Below are 18576 nucleotides of genomic sequence, written 5' to 3'. Positions count from 1 at the left end.
TGGTGTCAATAGTTACGAATAAAGTGGTAATTAGAGCGCCTCCAGTGTTATCGCCAGGCAAATGGGGCACTTACGTTTAGGGCTTTCTGATCTTCCATATTTTGTACAAATTAGAAGGATTATGTTGTCATGTCTTCTCAATTTGCAAATGGAATACGCTATAACTTCTACCCAGAATGAAAATTATAACGGCGAGTTGTATTGATAGAGTTTAGATAAGCGTTGAGATAATTTTAGGTTAGATTTGCTGGTGGTCAAGTTTGGATTATCGTTTAATTTGTCTTGCGCTAAGTTTGTAAGATAATGTGATAATTTTAATTTAATACGTCTGTTTTGATAAATCTGTATCTTTTGATCGTAGAAATTATCGAAGCTGATATTTCGACTCGTGTTCTCCACCGGAAGCTCTAGCGGGAACACTAGAATTGAATGTATTAACGATAAAACAATAAGAAATAACAGTGAATATGATAATTATTAAAACAAAGATACTAAAATGAAGGAAAGATATAATATAGATTAATTCTTCGTTGATTTTTTTTAATAAAATTAAACAGAGACAATTGCTACCCTTAAACAGTAGGTAATTAATAATGTTTTAACGAACATAAACACATTTAAATTTCATAATATAAATAATATTAAATCCTAGTTTTCGATATTACAATGTGATTTTAAACGGTTATTTGAGATATAAGATTAATAAATAAATTAATTGAACTTTTTCATTAGATATAACGTAGATTTTTTCACTAAAACATTAAGAATACAAGCCAGTTGTTTTACGATATCTGTAATAATTGTATACAACTTTTGTATACAACGTAAACATTTTACGTTGATAACCTAGATTAAATTTTAAATTTGTATCTTACTAACTAAGTATTATTAAAGAATTAGCAGGATAAAAGTTTAACAGATCTGAGACTTCAATAATAATTTTATCTATACCATTGTAACATTGGGCAATAGAAGTCATCTGGAAGGATTTGTAAAATTTTTTATCAGTTTTCAAGATAACACTGACTACATTTTAAAAAAGATCGCTATATTTGTCGTATTTATTAAATAAAATAATTCTTGCAATTTTATTGCAAATTACTGAACAATTTTAAATTATTTCTTATGGGATATCGCATCTTTTATCATTCATGAAATTTACATAATATTTTTATATTTTGCAATAAACAAAGATAATTTGTTTAAAACAGAAATTAAAATAAATTAGTAATTTGGTAATTATCTTGTATTTATAGAATGTCAACATTTTTTTTAGAACAATTAATATATAATATATTACATGCTATACATAAATTCAATTTGCATCACGTAATCTCTGCTCCACCTACTTTCATATATCAGACAATTTTTATCAACAGCATTATTATTACTAACCTTGAACATTAAGAGCATCCTGATACTTAAAATTATTTTTCTTATATTTTATTATATTTGTTCATATACATCTTTAAAGTTCTAAAAAAAGAAAAATAAGAATCATATATTGTACTTAAACTTTTTACATTAATATTCAATTAAATACATATTTTATATACTTTTGTTAAGGTATTATTAATTGTTCACGTATTATTAAATAACAATCATTCTCAACTATTAAATATTATGTTTACACAAATAGATGTAGAGTAATTTTATTTAGAGTTTTGACTTTCATACTATTAAATATTTTTTTGCGAAAAGATGTGTCATTACATTTAGTGCTTGACACAAAGTTGTGGTCTATTAAATGTTATTTTTATTTAAACAGACATATGATTACATAAGATTGAATATGCTGAAATATTCTGTCATGGTCAATGTCCATCAAAAATGTAATTTATTACAGCTGGGTGTTTCCAAATTGATGTACATGTGTATTTCCATATTAAGGGGGTTAATTACGATACCTGAGGGTTAATAACACTCTCAAGGAAAAAGTACCATTGGTTTCCCAGATACATATATGGACAGTAATTAGGTGTAAGACAAATTCAATGGGGCTTTGGGAATTCCAGAGGTAAAGGTAAGTTCTTGGTACAAATCGTACAAAACAATGATTGTTCGAACCTCAGCTACCACATTAATGACTTCCGAAAGAGAATTCTTACATATATTATACGCTCACTGGTTATTATAGTATTTACTATGCGGTAACCTTGGTATAATGAAGATATAAGTGAGAAAAACACTCTTTCCTAAAATCTTATTTTTACTTACCAGTCTACTTATTATAAAATTATTTAATAATTGAAGAAGCAGACTTTAATGTACTGCCACAACAATTAAATATTTAAGTATTAAGCTTTATGATTATTTAAATAACTAATTATCAGTAACAAAATTTTAAATGTTAAAATTATAATGAAAAATTGTATAAAAATGCAATATAAATTTTTATTTGAATTTACAATATAAATTGCTATAAACAATATGCATTTTGAGCATTTTATTTTCATATTACAAAATTATATAAAAATTATTATTTTCAATGACCACATAACAGTGATCATAAACATTGTCGTAAACAGTGGTCAAACATAACAATGATTATAATATATAATTATTTCAAATGAAATATTAATTTATATTTATAACTACATGAACGTAACAGAAGTTGCAGTTAAAAATCTTGAAATCAATTTTGCACAAAGCGATTAATTCATACCATAACACCTTTTCAGCTAATTAAAAACGAATATAAAATTGGTTCAATGAAATTTCATGTACACACTAACCACGAATTAATATGGAAAATAGTCATTTCTTTCACCCATACATAAAAAAGCGTTTATACTATTATTGAAGTGTGGCACGTGGCAGTAGCAATACTGAAAGAACAGGAAACGGAAATAGTAATACAGCACCGAACTACACATCTGCTTACCCTTCTGAAATCATCTTACAAGATTTTTCAAGGGTCACGACATCCTAAATGGAGTGTGCTTTTCACGGTAAAGAGGGACCCTGGAAAAAACCTAACGGTACGGAAGTAAGTATATTATTTTAGTTAGGCCATGTGGCGACCAGAACTTTTCAAGAACAGAAATGACCCTGCACATCTGGGTACTACCAAAGAAACCTCTTGTTATGTATCGAGAAAGAAAAGAGAAAGATTTTCCTGGAATGTCGTGAATTTATTTAAGACAAGATGTGCGAATAATCATTACTCTATGCATAAGGCAAATTGTGCAAAAATTGATCATTAAATGGTCTATGTAGAATACAGGAATCAGAATAAAAATTAAAAAGTATCGATTATAAAGTGAAGAATTTTATTTTATATCTGTGATGAATTTTACAAATTATTTTGTAAATCATATGTTACTGATATACACATGAACTACAATTACAATGTAAAACTGTTGTAATGACACTGTTCAACAGCTAGTTGACGTTTGGCAAAAAAGTCGAAAAGTCGAAAACATTGGAAAATTGTATGAACCCTTATATTATACATCAAAGTTCTATACATAATAAAAATACAGATATATTAGTACAAGTATTCTGATGCAATATTCTGTCCAATCTTTCATTAATTTTCTACGCACAGTTAAGATTAATATCGTACCATCTTCGTATTTATCTTTATCACTCGTAAGTCTCTCGTCCGTTACATGAATTGCGCTTGATATACGCAACGTCGGGGGATAAGTATGATGACTACTCAAGTATTTAGTAAACAGTAGAATAATTTAATAATATTTACGCGCTTGATAATATAATACGTAATAAATATATTTGTCAATATGTTATACATATAATTATTTAATATTAATACTAAATATGATACTTTGTTTAATAATAAGTAGCAAATAATACTTAATAATACTTCGTTTAATAATAAGTAGGAAACATAATACTTAATAATACTTCATTTAATAATAAGTAGCAAATAATACTTTAGAATACTTTATTTAATAATAAATATGTAAAACATTCTAACTAATTTTATTTTTAATAATCTTAACTGATTATTCTAAGAATATGTAATAGCTTTGCTACAAATATCTCCAAGTACTTTAACGATTTGCTGTTGGAGTAAAAGCGTGCTTCACAAAATGGTTGTCTAATTCAGGTACACCGTTGCGTGTCACTCAAAATGCTTGACATTACCATCAACATTTTAATAATTACATAATCATAGTAAAAAAAACATCCTAGAAAAAAGAACTCAGCTACCGTAATAACTTTCAAGGATTTCCTCTTAAGAAGCGAAAGTTGATATAACTTATCTCGATAAACATTTAGGGAACAGATACCAGGAGTTAAGTTGTCTGGAAAGGTTCTGGCTGCAGTGCCTCTTCAAAATGTCCCCTTACATGTATTTATACATCGTACAACCATATGCATACTTCTGGTTGCATAGAATACAAGACACTTTCGAATGTTATTATAGAAAGGTTTAATTTCTAAAAGGTTCACATAGCTTGTCACTTTGTTTCTTTCGCTACAGTTTTTAAATTCGTTATATTATTTACTAGTACTTGCTGTTTATAAATATGATGTAAACATTTATGATGTAAACATCTAAGCAATGAAAACATACTATTAAAAGTAAATTCCTGGTACGAAATTTCTTGGTAGTATCGAATTTCTGTGATTTGCATATTATGCCGGTTATTCCGCATTTTTATGTGTATCTGTCAAACTTTCCACATTTCACAATGTCTCATAAGTTTTCGATGATTACTCGGTGAAACCTGAGACGTATAAATAACAAATTAAGTACGTATTTGATATGATTCGGAATTTATGACCTCACGCCTAACGCGTACTGCGATATAAAAACGTTACAAGCAAATTTCGTTTGAAACCGACATTGCGTTATTAAAAAATAACAAATTAGGATCACCTTAATTTCAATGTTTAATAATTGATATATCTTGCTTGATTACTTAATTGGGAACTTAAAAGTATTTTTTTTATTAAATTGCGTGTATAATTTTGTAATTATAGTTAAAGCAACTAATCTTTATGACTTCTAGTTTTTAAAATCACATAAAATTTCGTACTTTATTCATTTTTTCTTAATAAATGATATTTGAATAAATATGTTCTGTACATAGAGTAAATATATTCAGTACACTTGCACTGTATAGAAAACTAAAATACTCAGCACGTGTTGATATCATTAAAAAATGTGAAGAATATAATTCTTAATCATAGAAGCTTAAATGATTTTAAGATTTCAGAAACTTGACATCTTTTGAAGGCTTTATTAAATTAGAAATTATTCACTAGAATAAAATAGTCTCTTCTTATCACTAGGAAATGATAATGTTTATCATTGATAGAGATCATTTAGAATATCATTCTCGTTTTTTTATTTTATATTTTTTTATTAATGATGTATTTAAAGTAAACATAATTTTATGTCATACTATTTTTGTGCAAATACTTGAAGTATTACAAATTATTATAATTAAATAAATAATAAATATAAAAATGTATAACATCAAGACACAATTAAAGCAGTTTAATAATTTATATAAAATAATTAAAACATTAATTTTCTGTAGTGACGTTTACTTTCAATAAGAATACAATTTTCATACTATGATAAACAAAAAATTACTTTAGTAGTACCAGTATAAGCATTCATATCGTTCACTTTATGATCGGCGAAGTATTTATTAATAACTGAATCGATAACAGAGCTTAATAACATGAAACTATTATAACAGACAGATTAACAAGATTATTTCTTCTTAATCATACTGATAAATTCAAAATTACTGCCTAAAATTTATGAAGGCGCCATTTCACGTCAGATCGATTATCCTTTCCTTCATGTCATGAACTTTTTTCTAAACTTCATATTACACAGGATTACACTTCATATTTTATGTGAAATAAGAAGCTTAAATTATCATACATACATCATGTCATACATTATACCATCAATACAAGACTTAATTTTTTATTACAGTTATTTTCTAAGAACTGTATACATTAAGATTTGTAAAAATGTTACTTTCAATTTACACAATAAGAATTTTTTCATCATTCGCAATACTGAATTAACAGTATTTTTCAACAGAATAAAAATTTATTTAAAAAATGCAATCCTCTTAAATTAAAATATAAGGATATTAGTCAAGACGACAAATAAATTTCGGAATAAATATTTAAATGTATGATAGTATATATCAAAATCATCTTAATAAATATTTAAGAATAAAAGTGATAATATTATGTACTTCAAAAAATCAGCAGACAGTACAAACTACATCGTTTATATTACATCTCTGAATCATAGTCATGTGTTAATGATAAGATATTTAATAAAATTTTCCCAGATACTCCTCTGACTGGAAGAATCTCTTCCCCAACGTCATCAATTTCCCTAGGGAAAAACAGGATGTTCCCAAATGCACATTTTAGTTTTATGATAGTATGCAAAGAAATCACAAAATTCAAATGTTTGTATCTTTAAACAATTTCAAAACGCATAAAATGATGATTCAAACTCCTGCATTTCTTTTATCATATGTAAAGTAAATTAAATTCATACTACATAATATTTCGTTTTGATTAAAATTCCGGATATCCACAAAAAATGAAAAAAAAAATTGATTTAGCGCGTAATGTCCCAAAGGCCTTCCCCTGCGTCAGACATGCGCAGAACAACAATCGCGCATCTTCTAATCCCCACTACTCGGTCTATTCGGTGATCACATGACCAATTCCGCCATTCCGAGTTCGACCGAGCAAAACCGAACGAGAGCGCGCGGAGAATCGGGAATCATAAGCTCACGTCAGTTCGCGTCGAACATTGTGGGTGGGAAGTTCGTTGATGAATTTTAATTGGACTTGTTGCGTTTAAAATTCCTTTTATGTTGATCTGAAGTGTTGTGTTTCACGATCGAACGATTCGCGTGACGGACAGAACATATTTGTGACATTGTGAACAGTGTGTTCATCCGATTAAACGAATATTGCTCGATGTGGAAAGAACAAAAACAAACAACGGACAACGAATGATCACGACTAGTGCTAATCAACTACGCTAAATCTGGTAAGTTTAATCTATAAAAGGAAACTATTGTTTCCTTGACATGTATTTAATAATTATTACGATGTAAATATCGATCACCGTGTATCGATTGTCAGGTGAGTCAGTTCATCGATTGTTTATGCTGACCGTAGAATCAGTGGGCATACAAATAATTGACCATATAGTTTGTAAGAGAATGCGTCTAATTATTTGTAAAAATCTATTATTACTGTAGACGTAATTACTGGGAAAGAGACAAATTTGTTATCAAAATAAATACAGTTTGGTCCGTAACATTGCAGTACTTTCGAGATTACATTATCTTGTACGAAACAACTTTTTTTATCTTTGCAAATGCCGTTTTGTAGGAGTTTATGTTTCCTCTGATGTGTCTTCCTGGAAACGGTTAACCTTTTTGCTTATAATGCTTGTGGGAATAGCTAGCGTCTACCAGTTTTTCTCATCGATTTATCGATTGAAATTCGTGCAAATTTCTTGGTATTTAACGATCGATGAAGTAACGACTCTAATTTAAGATTCGATTAGTTTAGTCACGTGTTTTTCGAGATAGTTTTTTCTTAACGCATGATAAACGAAGATTTGCGGAAGTTCCGTATAACCTATGGTTGCGAAAACGTTTTTTTCCGTCGGAACTATGAATTGAATAAGATATTTGCGATTTGATAATACATTATTGTTTTTATATAATGTATGTCGTCACAATATAATAATTGCAATATAAGTGGTATTTGTTTTTAGTGAAACATGTTTTATAGTATATGTTTGTAATAAAATATATATATATATATATATATATATATATATATTACATTAAATTATATTGTTATGATAATTGAGTTATTCAGTATGCAAATATTATTTATTTCTTTCAACATCAATTAGGAGAAATTTATTTATAATTGTTGAATTGTTTGAGGACTGAAAATAAAATAAAAGGATTGAGTAAATAGTTTATAATTGCTTTAAATTAATTTTTCCAATATATGTTATTTTGTTCAATTTATTTTATTAAACTATTTATGGTATTAAATAATTTATATTATTCGGTATATTAAATTGTTATGCTAGTTATTATAATAATATTATATATCATTTTATGTTAGCGTTTAATATTAATATATAATCCAACAATTATGCAATATATCAAAGTGCATATGTAACAAAATTGCAGTAATATAATTCGATATTGTACCAATTATTTTTTAGATGAGTTGCAACCATATTTTTATTTGTTTTCCATCTAAATGCAATGTTTCCGCGTTAAGCGAAATTGAAATGTATTATTCGTTATTTTTCCTCTAGCGCGATGATTTTTTAACGCGAACTTATCAACTATGTATTTCTTTTCCAACGAACTTCATTTCTAAATGGAAGTTTTAATTACCTTTGCAATATATCAGCAAAAAAGGCAGATGTAATACAATTGTAAGTTTAATTCACGTTTTCCTGTTGTTCAGTGTTTGAGATATCACATGGGATGTGATGTATAAAATGTTTTATTAATTTGATGAATTTCAATATTAGTGTTAATAATATATTTGCAGTTTGTAGGTAGATTTTATATGAACATTATATATACTGTGTTACATATTTATTTAATATTAATATAATAATATTTATATATTATATACATAGTATATATCGTATAGTATATTGTACAATTATAATATATATTACTATAGTAGTATGATATATGCTATGTATATAACATATAAATGTTATTATTATTCTATTTTTTTTATTACATATTATATTATATATAGAATATGATAAATTAATATTAATAAGAATATTATGTACACAATATATATATATCACAACTTATATAATGTATAGTGTATTTAGTAGTAAACAATTCTGGCTATTCCAAAATAAACTATTCCAACGATACTGAATAATCTTTGCCAACATTCAACACGCATGTTCTTTTTATATTTTCGTTCGTACAGTTTGTTAAAAGCGAGTACTCGTGTTTAAATTCTTTACGAAGCATTATTTATCTAATTGAGATGTTCAATATGCGGGATTTACCCATTTATCAGAATACATATTGTCTTCTACCATATATACAGTTTATCTAAGGTTTTAACGGTGAAACTTTGCTATAGGACTTAAATGGAGTAACAGTATCATATAAACGTAGATCGTTTAATACTTCTTCAACATGTACGACAAAAGAGCGAAATAAGGGATCAATAAAAACCTTGCGCTTACTGCAGTATGATGCAGGAATACATTAACAAGATTTAGTTGTAACGTGTTTATGCAAAGTATATTAATTTATATGTATATTTTGTTTTATCAAATTCACATATTTTTAGAAACACGCATTCTGAAATGTAGAAGTTCTGTGATTTTCAAATTTAAAATCTGTGAACTGGAAGTTTTGAAGTTAGCAAACTTTCAAAATACAGAATTGCAAATATTTGGATTACAAAATTTACAGACTTTTAAATAATAAAATTTACAGATTTTCAAATTATAAAATTTACAAACTTTCAGAGTAATTAAAACATGCAAAATTTCAAATTACAAAACTTACCAATGTTTTAGTTACAAGATTTACAAATTTTTAAGTTATAAAATTTACAAACTTTTAAATTATAAAACTTACACATTTTCAAATTACAAAACTTATAAATTTTCAAAATTAAATTATAAGATTTAAAAACTTTCATATTACCAAAATTTATAACCTTTCACATTACAAAAATTTGTATACTTTCAATTTAAAAGATTTGTAAATTTTCCCTTTTTTGAACTTATTGTTAGTCATTTTCAATAGCACAAATTGTTAAATTTAGAAAGGTACAAATTAAAGAAACTAGGAATGTACAAATTAAAATGTTAGCAGTATACAAATTAAAAAATTTTTTAATATACAAATTCAAAAAATTAAAAAGGTACAAATTAGAAAATTTAGATTAAGAATATACAAATTAAAAAATTGTAAATATAAAAATAACAAAATTTATGAACATACAGATTTAGCAATTAAAGAATGTACAAATTTGGGAATTTCGGAATCGAGTTTGCAATCTTCTAAATGCTATGCATATATCATAGAAAGACCGTTTCCTATATTGCCAATTGCAAGAACTTCCCACAATTCTGCCCCTAGCAATATAACAAGAGTGTACTATGTATATACCTTTCCATTTCATTCACAATATAATTACACTTTATTGTGTAGCATTATAGTGAGTATTAGTTGTGTAATGTAAAAATAATAATTCACTAATTCCAATTAAAAATCTATTGATTCTCTAACTGTAAACATTTAAAAATAATTGCGTCATTGCCAGTCAAAATTTCACTGGCACTGTATATAAAACGTCTACTATCTGTATTTCAAATCGCGAGATTAGTAATCATATTGGAATAGATTCATTTTCAAGATGTCTCTTAAAAATGGATTATCGAATTCAGACGTAATAAATCGATAAAATTTTGTTCACACATTAATTGTCGGAAAAGATAAAAGGGGACTATCTTTGTTTATTTGGGGAATGAGTATACATATAGCTTTCGATTCTTATATAATCGAAGAAAAATATATAAACATATATGTATAATTATTATGAAAAAGAAATTAAATAAATGTAATAATTATTTCTGAGGAACAATTTGAAGTATATATTTAATATATAATGTAATTTATTTCATTAGATTATTGTACGCTTAGGTACATTTATTCTATGTATAAATATTTATTATCCCATTTATTATTCATAATAAATTATCATAAATATTTATTATTCTCATTATTTTTATATATCCATTTACTTATATATCATTCTACCATGAAATTGAGTCTAGGAGTTGCTAAATGTATTTGTGATTAACAATATGGGCTACTAATAATTAGGATGGTGTGAAAAATGCTAGGTAGTGCACTATTTGAAAAAAAAATTATATAATTACATGTACATGTAAATACATACACTTATTTTATTTTTAATGTGATACAAAATGGTAAAGAAATAATTAAAAATAAGCATTATGATCTTTTTTAACGTGTACTGTTTCAATATCCTTATTTATTATACATATAATTATTTTAATTTGATATGAAAATTAAGAAATTTATGAATAAATGTGTTTGAAATAAAATAATTGTTGTTCAAAGTTATTTTTTATTGGTTACGATGTTTCATATTATAAACGTAATGTATATAAATAAATTCATTTTATTACTATTCCATCTGATAATAATGAGTTCATTTCTATTTTTGATGTATTGTTTAAATTATTGAGTATAGTTATATTCTTAATGTACTATGCTTATCACTTGAATTCTTGATTATTGATAATAATGAGTTCAATTATATTTTTTATGTATTGTGCTTATTATTTAAATTATTGAATATAGTCACATTCTTAATGTACTTACTGTGCTTATCGCTCGAATTTCTGATTAATTTTCAGTATATTATTTACATTAATACATAATGCATTATGTAATAACAACATAATTGTTATAATTGTTGTTAATATATCGCATTGTTATTATTAGGGTGTCCCATAAGTTTCTTTCTTTTTTTCTAATATGAAATGAATACACAATATTTCCTGTTTAGGATATTATTTATTCCGTTATACAAGAACCCTTTTTTTCTATTACCTTTTTCCAGGTCTCAAGAAACCTCATTAGGCCCTCTTTCTAAATTTGTTGTGTTTTGAATGAGAAATAATTCTTAAGGTGCACTTTTATTTCGCTGATGGATTTAAAGCGCTTATCGCGAAAAGAATTTTTTAAGGACAAAAATAGGTAGTAGTCTGATAGTGCGATATCTGGAGAATATGCGGGATGCGGTAAAACATCCCAATCAAATTGTGAGACCTTTTCTCTTACCGGTAATGCAATATGTTGTCTCGGTCAGTAAGTGCGTAACCCAAACTTCGCAGCGATTAACATAACCCATCCTGGTTATGTGATTATGCACAATTGTTTTGGAAATCCTAGTGACATTTACTATTTCCCGTATACTAAATCGGAGATTTTTATCAAGCATGGTCTTGATAAGGTCGGTATCCGTCGTTTTTGGACGACCGCTGCGGTCCTCACCTTCGAGACTAAAATTTCCCTCTTTAAATCGCTTAAACCAATTGCGAACGGTTGTAACAGTTATAGCACCATCCCCGTATACAGTACAAATCTCGTTAACAGTATTTTTTACACTATCATCTTTTTTCAAACAACGCAACATGATATGCCGTAAATGTCGCCTTTCGCTGCCCATGTTTAAAAGCGTGATTGAAGGTTTTAAAAGATACTGTGGCGCAATCGAAACATACTGAAAAAGAGCTCTGGGATCACTGAAAACAATGACATAGACGTCTAATAGATAAGCCTGCATGTGTACACAAGCAGAGCCAGATGAAACCACTTATAGCGCGAAAAGAAAGAAACTTATGGGACACCCTAATATATAATATATTCTGTTCTCATATTGTTAATACATTATTACATTTTTAATCTATCATACACTTTACCAAAATTCATCAGCTTTTAAACAAACATACAATGTACCATAAATTGTTTTCCATCTCCTACGAAAACGTAATACAAATTGCCCAGAAACACAAATCACGAGTTAAAAATAGAAAGAATTAATCTAAGAGCTATTTAAAGCTGTTGATAGTAGAAAAATAAGTATTGTTCCTTATAATCTTGTTTGCTTCTCCTTATCTCGTCAACGAAACAATTTTTAGTTCTTAAATTCTCAAAAATCGATTGTTTTGAATTTACAAGATAATTGACAATTGATAGTTAACATCAGTATGTGTGTATATTGTATTTTTTTCATAATATGTATACAATACATCATATCTTGATTCGTTACTTGTTTTGTTGATTATAATTCGGGGATTTAGAGTCAGACGACGTTGATTTTAAAAATTCACAGTTTGTGTTAACAACAGATTCGCGACCACAAAACTGTTATTATGACAAAATGAATAGTTAAAAGTTGTTGGAGATGAGGTTTTGATTTTGTGGAGAGCCAAAAAAGTAGACAGAACGTTGTTTGGGTCGACTGTCAGAATTTCGCGATCCATAATAGCGACAGGCGACAACGAAAAAATCCCGACAGCTAAACAACCTCGACAACCAAAAGTCTCGACAAACTAGAGTCCCGACGATTTGGAGAACCGATAATCCGGAGCCCCGACGATTTGGAGAATCGATAACCTGGAGCCCCTATAACCAAGAATCCCGACAACCTAGAGCTCCGACACCCAAGAGCTCCGGCACCCAAGAGCCCCGACAAACCAGAGTCGCGACTACCTACAATCCCGACTATCTAAAGTCCCGACAACCAAGAGTCTTGACAACTTGGAGCACCGATAATCTGGAGCTCCGACAACCTAGAGTCCCGAAAACCTAGAATCTCGACAACTTAAAGTGCATACTACCTACAGTCCAGACTACCTAAAGTCCTAACTACCTAAAGTCCTGACTACCTAAAGTCCAGACTACCTAAAGTCCTAACTACCTAAAGTCCTAACTACCTAAAGTCCTGACTACCTAAAGTCCAGACTACCTAAAGTCCAGACTACCTAAAGTCCAGACTATTTACAGTCTCGACTACCTATAGTCCCGATTACCTATAGTCCCTACTACCCAAAATCAACAGCCTCAAATCTTGACAATCTAATGGCTCGATAGTTATAGTCCCGAGTATACTCGTCGAATACACCCCAGACGGGGTCTTAAATGGCGAGTATATCCGACAATTGCATTTAACCAATTAGTTTAGGCTAGAATCCTGGTTTTCTAGATTTTATATTGCCCGAATTTTGAAGTGGACCTCGTGAGCTAACTCGAACTTATTGTTTCTGGAGTTAACGTTGTCTGACTCTACACCCTTGATTTTATACTCGCATTACAACGAACCAAGGAAAATAATTTTTATACTTGTTTAGCGACATATAATACATGCGAAGTAATATCCGTTCACTTAAAGCTACGTTTATACCAAACGAGAAAATAGTTGCTTTTCTGTTACTTCAACAAAATTTCTGTAACAATCTACAACTTTCATCAAAGTAAATTCTGTTACTTTTGTACATTATACATTTAATAGTTATTGCCTTTCATACTTCATACATTTAATAGTTATTGTCTTTCATGCTTCATACATTTAATAATTATTATCTTTCATACTTCATACATTTAGTAGTTATTGTCTTTCATACACATACATTCAATAGTTACTTTTCGTACCTCATACGTTCCTTCATATGTATGATACATTATTATAGTCATCTTTACTGACACAGGAATTAATTAATGTTGCGGTTATCGTGGAAATATTTCATGACGAATTAATCTTCCGACTAATAAGCACAAAATTTTCCTTGAAACGTATATAACGTATTGTGTATGGAATAGCGGACACAAGACAGATTTCTTTAGAGAAAGCGGCAATATAAGGGAAATGGCTGTATCACTTGTTTTTGTATAATTAGAAAATTTTCAGATTTGAACCTTTAGACATTTGAGAATTTGGGGATTTTACAATTTGAGAGTTTGAAAATTTCAAAAGTTCAACATTTAGAAATTTAAGAATTTGAAAATGTGAGGAGTTTAGGGAGTTGAGTGAATTTAAATTTTGGAAGATTTGAGGGTTGGAGGATTTCTTGAAAATTTGAGGAATTTGAGAATTACAGGATTTAAAAATTTAGGGGATTTTGGAATTTAAAAATGTAAAAATTTGTGGAATTTAAGAAATTAAGGAAACTTCAGATATGAAAAATTTTAAATTTATAAAACTTGAGTTTTGAAAGTACGAAAATTGAAGCTGTGAGAATTTAAGAAATTTAGGAATTAAAAAATGCGAGGAATTTAGAGTATTTCGGAAAATTTGAAAATATTTGAATTTGGGAAAATTGAGTATTAAAAATTTGAAAATTTTGTTATTTGACAAGTTTGCCAGTTTAGAGAATTGAAAAATTAAAAAATTTAGTAGGTTTAGTAATTTAAAAATGTGAGAAATTTGGGTAAAATTGATTTGTAAATCCTTGAATTTAAAGAATTTGAGAGTTCGGAAAATATGAATATTTACATATTTCAGGATTTAATAATCTATAAATTTAAGAAATTTTCAAAAGGGATGATTTGAAAATTTATAGAAATTTGAAGATTGAAGCATTTAAAAGACCTTCGTTAGGTTTAAAGACTTCCGAGTTAACTGGCGAAGCAAAGTTGTATTCTTTTTGATTTTGCTTGATACAAGTGTATAAGCGAACGGTATAACAGGTTTCACGAAGCAGAGTGCAAAAACAAAGAGAATGTTAAATGTCCTTGGTTTTACTAAATCGGTACTGTGACTGTACATACGTCTATATACTATCGATGAAAAATGTAGGGACATCTAGGTATTGACAAGAGAATTACACGATCATTGAAAGACTATTTTGCTCTAAATATTGTTTATAATCACAAGAAACTATGATACTAACAATTCTATAAAACTTATATTATAAATATTTGCAAAATAATAGCATAAAGAATAATTGTTAAATGAATGAAATGCAAGCTTCTAAATTTAGAAACTGTATTTTTCTACGATAATTATCAAATTTTGAAGTTTCGGAAGTTCGACATTTCTAAATTAGAGAATTTGAGAATTTAATGATTTGAAATGTAAAAAATAAAGATTTGTAAAAGTAAACTTGGAAATTTGGAGATTTAGAGACCTGAGGATTTGCAAATTGGAGTATTTAGAGATTTAGAAAATATAGGAATTTTTACATTTTTATAAATAGAGATTTAGACATTTTTTAATTTAGGTATTTTGAAAATTGAAAATTTGGAAACTGGGGGAAAATTTTAATTCTGTAATTTGGAAACTGGGGGATTTGGAAATTTAGTGATTTAGAAGTTTGGGATTTTGGCAATATTTAAGTTTGAGAAATTAAGAATTTAAATACTGACTTGTGGATTTAGATATTTGTGGATTTGTACATCTGTGGATTTGGTCATGTGTGGATTTGGTGATGTGTGGATTTGTACATGTGTGGATTTGGTCATGTGTGGATTTAGTCATGTATGGATTTGTACATGTGTGGATTTCGACATTTGAAGATTCGGAAATTGAAAAATTTAGAAATTTGGGAATTCAGAATTCCTTAAATTAAGTAACATAAGAATTTAAATGTGTCTATTTGAGATTTTAAAAGTATTTGAATTTGAAATTGTAAAGGTTGAAAAATTGTCAAATTCACCTTAAAATTCAAAACCTTCAATAGCCATAACACCTATACATTTACCACGGAACATTTTCAATTTCCTTGAAACTAATCCTTGAGACTAATAGCTTTACATTGATTCAAAGGATCTATGAATTTAGATTATTCATACCGTGGTTAATTAAATGTATTGCTATCATTCTTGCACGCAAGGTATTCATGTTCTTAAAATTCTGTGTTACAAAAGCACTCAAGTTAATTCGAATTATATCTGATGATGTTTCATCACTTTGCAAAGCTTCAAGTTTCAATGACAACATGTTATCAAATGACTTCCACGAAATTATTTTTTCAATAAAGTCCGCTGAAGCTGTAGTAAGTAAACAATTCATATACTAGGAAATATCCAGTATCTTCTTAAATCTATACGTGCCTTAAGGAACATGATAAGATCGTCTAAAAAATATGGCGATGTGCAGAGTGTATCACCATCCCTATTACAAGGCAATATATTTGTTTAATTTCTTTTTATTTCTTATTTTCTAATGTTTAACTTCTAATTTCCAATTATGAATTTTCAATATCTAATTTTTAATTTCTAATTCTTAGTTCTAAACTTTCAAACATTAATTTTTAAGTTTTAATTTCTCAATTTTAATTTGCAATACATTTAACTTCTAATGTCTAATTTTTCATTTTTAATATTTAATTTTTGGGTTCAATTTTTAATTGTGATTTTTTATTCTTTATTCTTTTGATATTTTCGCATGTCATTAAATATGGCGGAGATCTCATTTTATTTAAAAGTTATTAAGAGACCCACAATGCTCAAAAATGATATACGTTATTGTCCAATTTTCATAAAACAAATATCCAATAATTAATTACATATTACAATTAGTTTAAAAATTCTGAAGTCTGCAAAATTTCAAATTTCTAAATCTAAAACTTTGTGATTTTGTTATTTATTTCATCCACAAGAATTTAACAATATATGTTTTATAAATAGTAGTAACAGTATTTAATAACATATAATTTATAAATAATACAATAACAATATTTAGTATCACATAATTTATATACAATAATATAGAAACAATATCTATTAACACATAATATGTAGTACTATATGATATACATATAAAAACAAACGTGAGACAGCATTTTTCGTGCACTTTTCAAGTTGCAGAACATCATCTATCTTTATCGAAGATAATTTTGTTTTGTAATTACAAATATTGTCCCGTCGTTGTGAATGATTTACACTAGAGTTGTACACCGTGTTCTTGCTCTATCTAATCGTGTTATATAAGATATTAATACATCAAAGAGAAGATTACAGTTTCTTTGATCGAGAGGTCACGGTTATGTATTCTTTACCTGATTATCATATGTATACATATTTCGCAACAATATTCATAAAAATATTGAAAAGAGTAATAAAGTAAATTACACACATGTATGATAAATACGTTTTTAATTATAGGTACATATACATAGTAATATATGAAGGAGAATTGCAAACTAGCGGACAAAAGTATCATAAATAATTTATTAAATAGGTAAATGAAATTTGGGAATTAAGATATTTGGAAATTTGGATATTTGAGAATTTGAGAATTTGAAAATTTGAAAATTTCAGAATTTGGAAATTTGAGAATTTGAGAATTTGGGAATTTGGGAATTTTAAAGTTAAGAAATTTGAAAATTTTTAATTTTTAAAATTCGAGAATTTTTGGTTTCATAATTTGGGAGTTTCCAACTTCTCAAATTCGGGAATTTGAAAATTTCGAATTGTATCAGAACAACTCAATTTTTCCGACGGTGAATACGCACAGTTTATTTCAATTATTATATAACACACGTATTATAATTTAGTCTGCGAGTGACATCAATATTACAATCAAAGCCGAAATACTTGATCCCGCAACGAAAGTCTTTGCAAAATACAAGTAAAGTCCGTAATGACAACAAGTATGTCCCGTAGTGACAAGTTATAAGTGAAGCCTCGTAACAACAAATATAAAGAATGAAACGCGTAGCAACAAATATAAGAGAATGAATCGAAGTGAAGCGCGGGCCCGGTGCCCTCGCCTATTTTATACGTTTCACTCCCCTACGACGTCTCCTAGCAACCACCCGATTTCTTCGAAATCTGCCACGTGCCCTCCGTCGACCTTGGCTTCGCGGTCATCCCTCTACAACCGATCCTTGCGATGCCGCCCGCCCTTTGCGGCCGAGCCGCCGCGCCGCCACGCCGCGCGCCGATACCGATGTCGCGCCGGCACTTGCCGGTACCCGCCGTCAAACGGAGCGGTCCGCGCCTTTGTACTCGTTTCTCGAAAATTACGCGTCGGGAGACG

General features: G+C 28.3%; 2 protein-coding genes across 2 annotated transcripts in view; one reads left to right on the top strand and one right to left on the bottom strand.

Annotated features, from left to right (window-relative positions):
- LOC143264784 (uncharacterized) overlaps window positions 1–18576 on the bottom strand; it is a 29552-nt gene that overhangs the window by 4924 nt on the left and 6052 nt on the right. The window lies entirely within an intron of this gene.
- The window catches only part of Tl (toll like receptor), a 33911-nt gene continuing 22038 nt past the window's right edge, over window positions 6704–18576 (top strand). The window contains exon 1 of the mRNA XM_003704944.3: window positions 6704–7018. The gene's annotated coding sequence lies outside the window, so the exon portion shown is untranslated. The remainder of the gene's footprint in view (window positions 7019–18576) is intronic.

The sequence above is a fragment of the Megachile rotundata genome, chromosome 7 (assembly GCF_050947335.1).
Source record: "Megachile rotundata isolate GNS110a chromosome 7, iyMegRotu1, whole genome shotgun sequence".
Taxonomy (NCBI): Eukaryota; Metazoa; Arthropoda; class Insecta; order Hymenoptera; family Megachilidae; genus Megachile; species Megachile rotundata.
The sequence above is the reverse complement of the archived record's forward strand: the minus strand, read 5'-3'. Positions and strand labels throughout refer to the sequence as shown.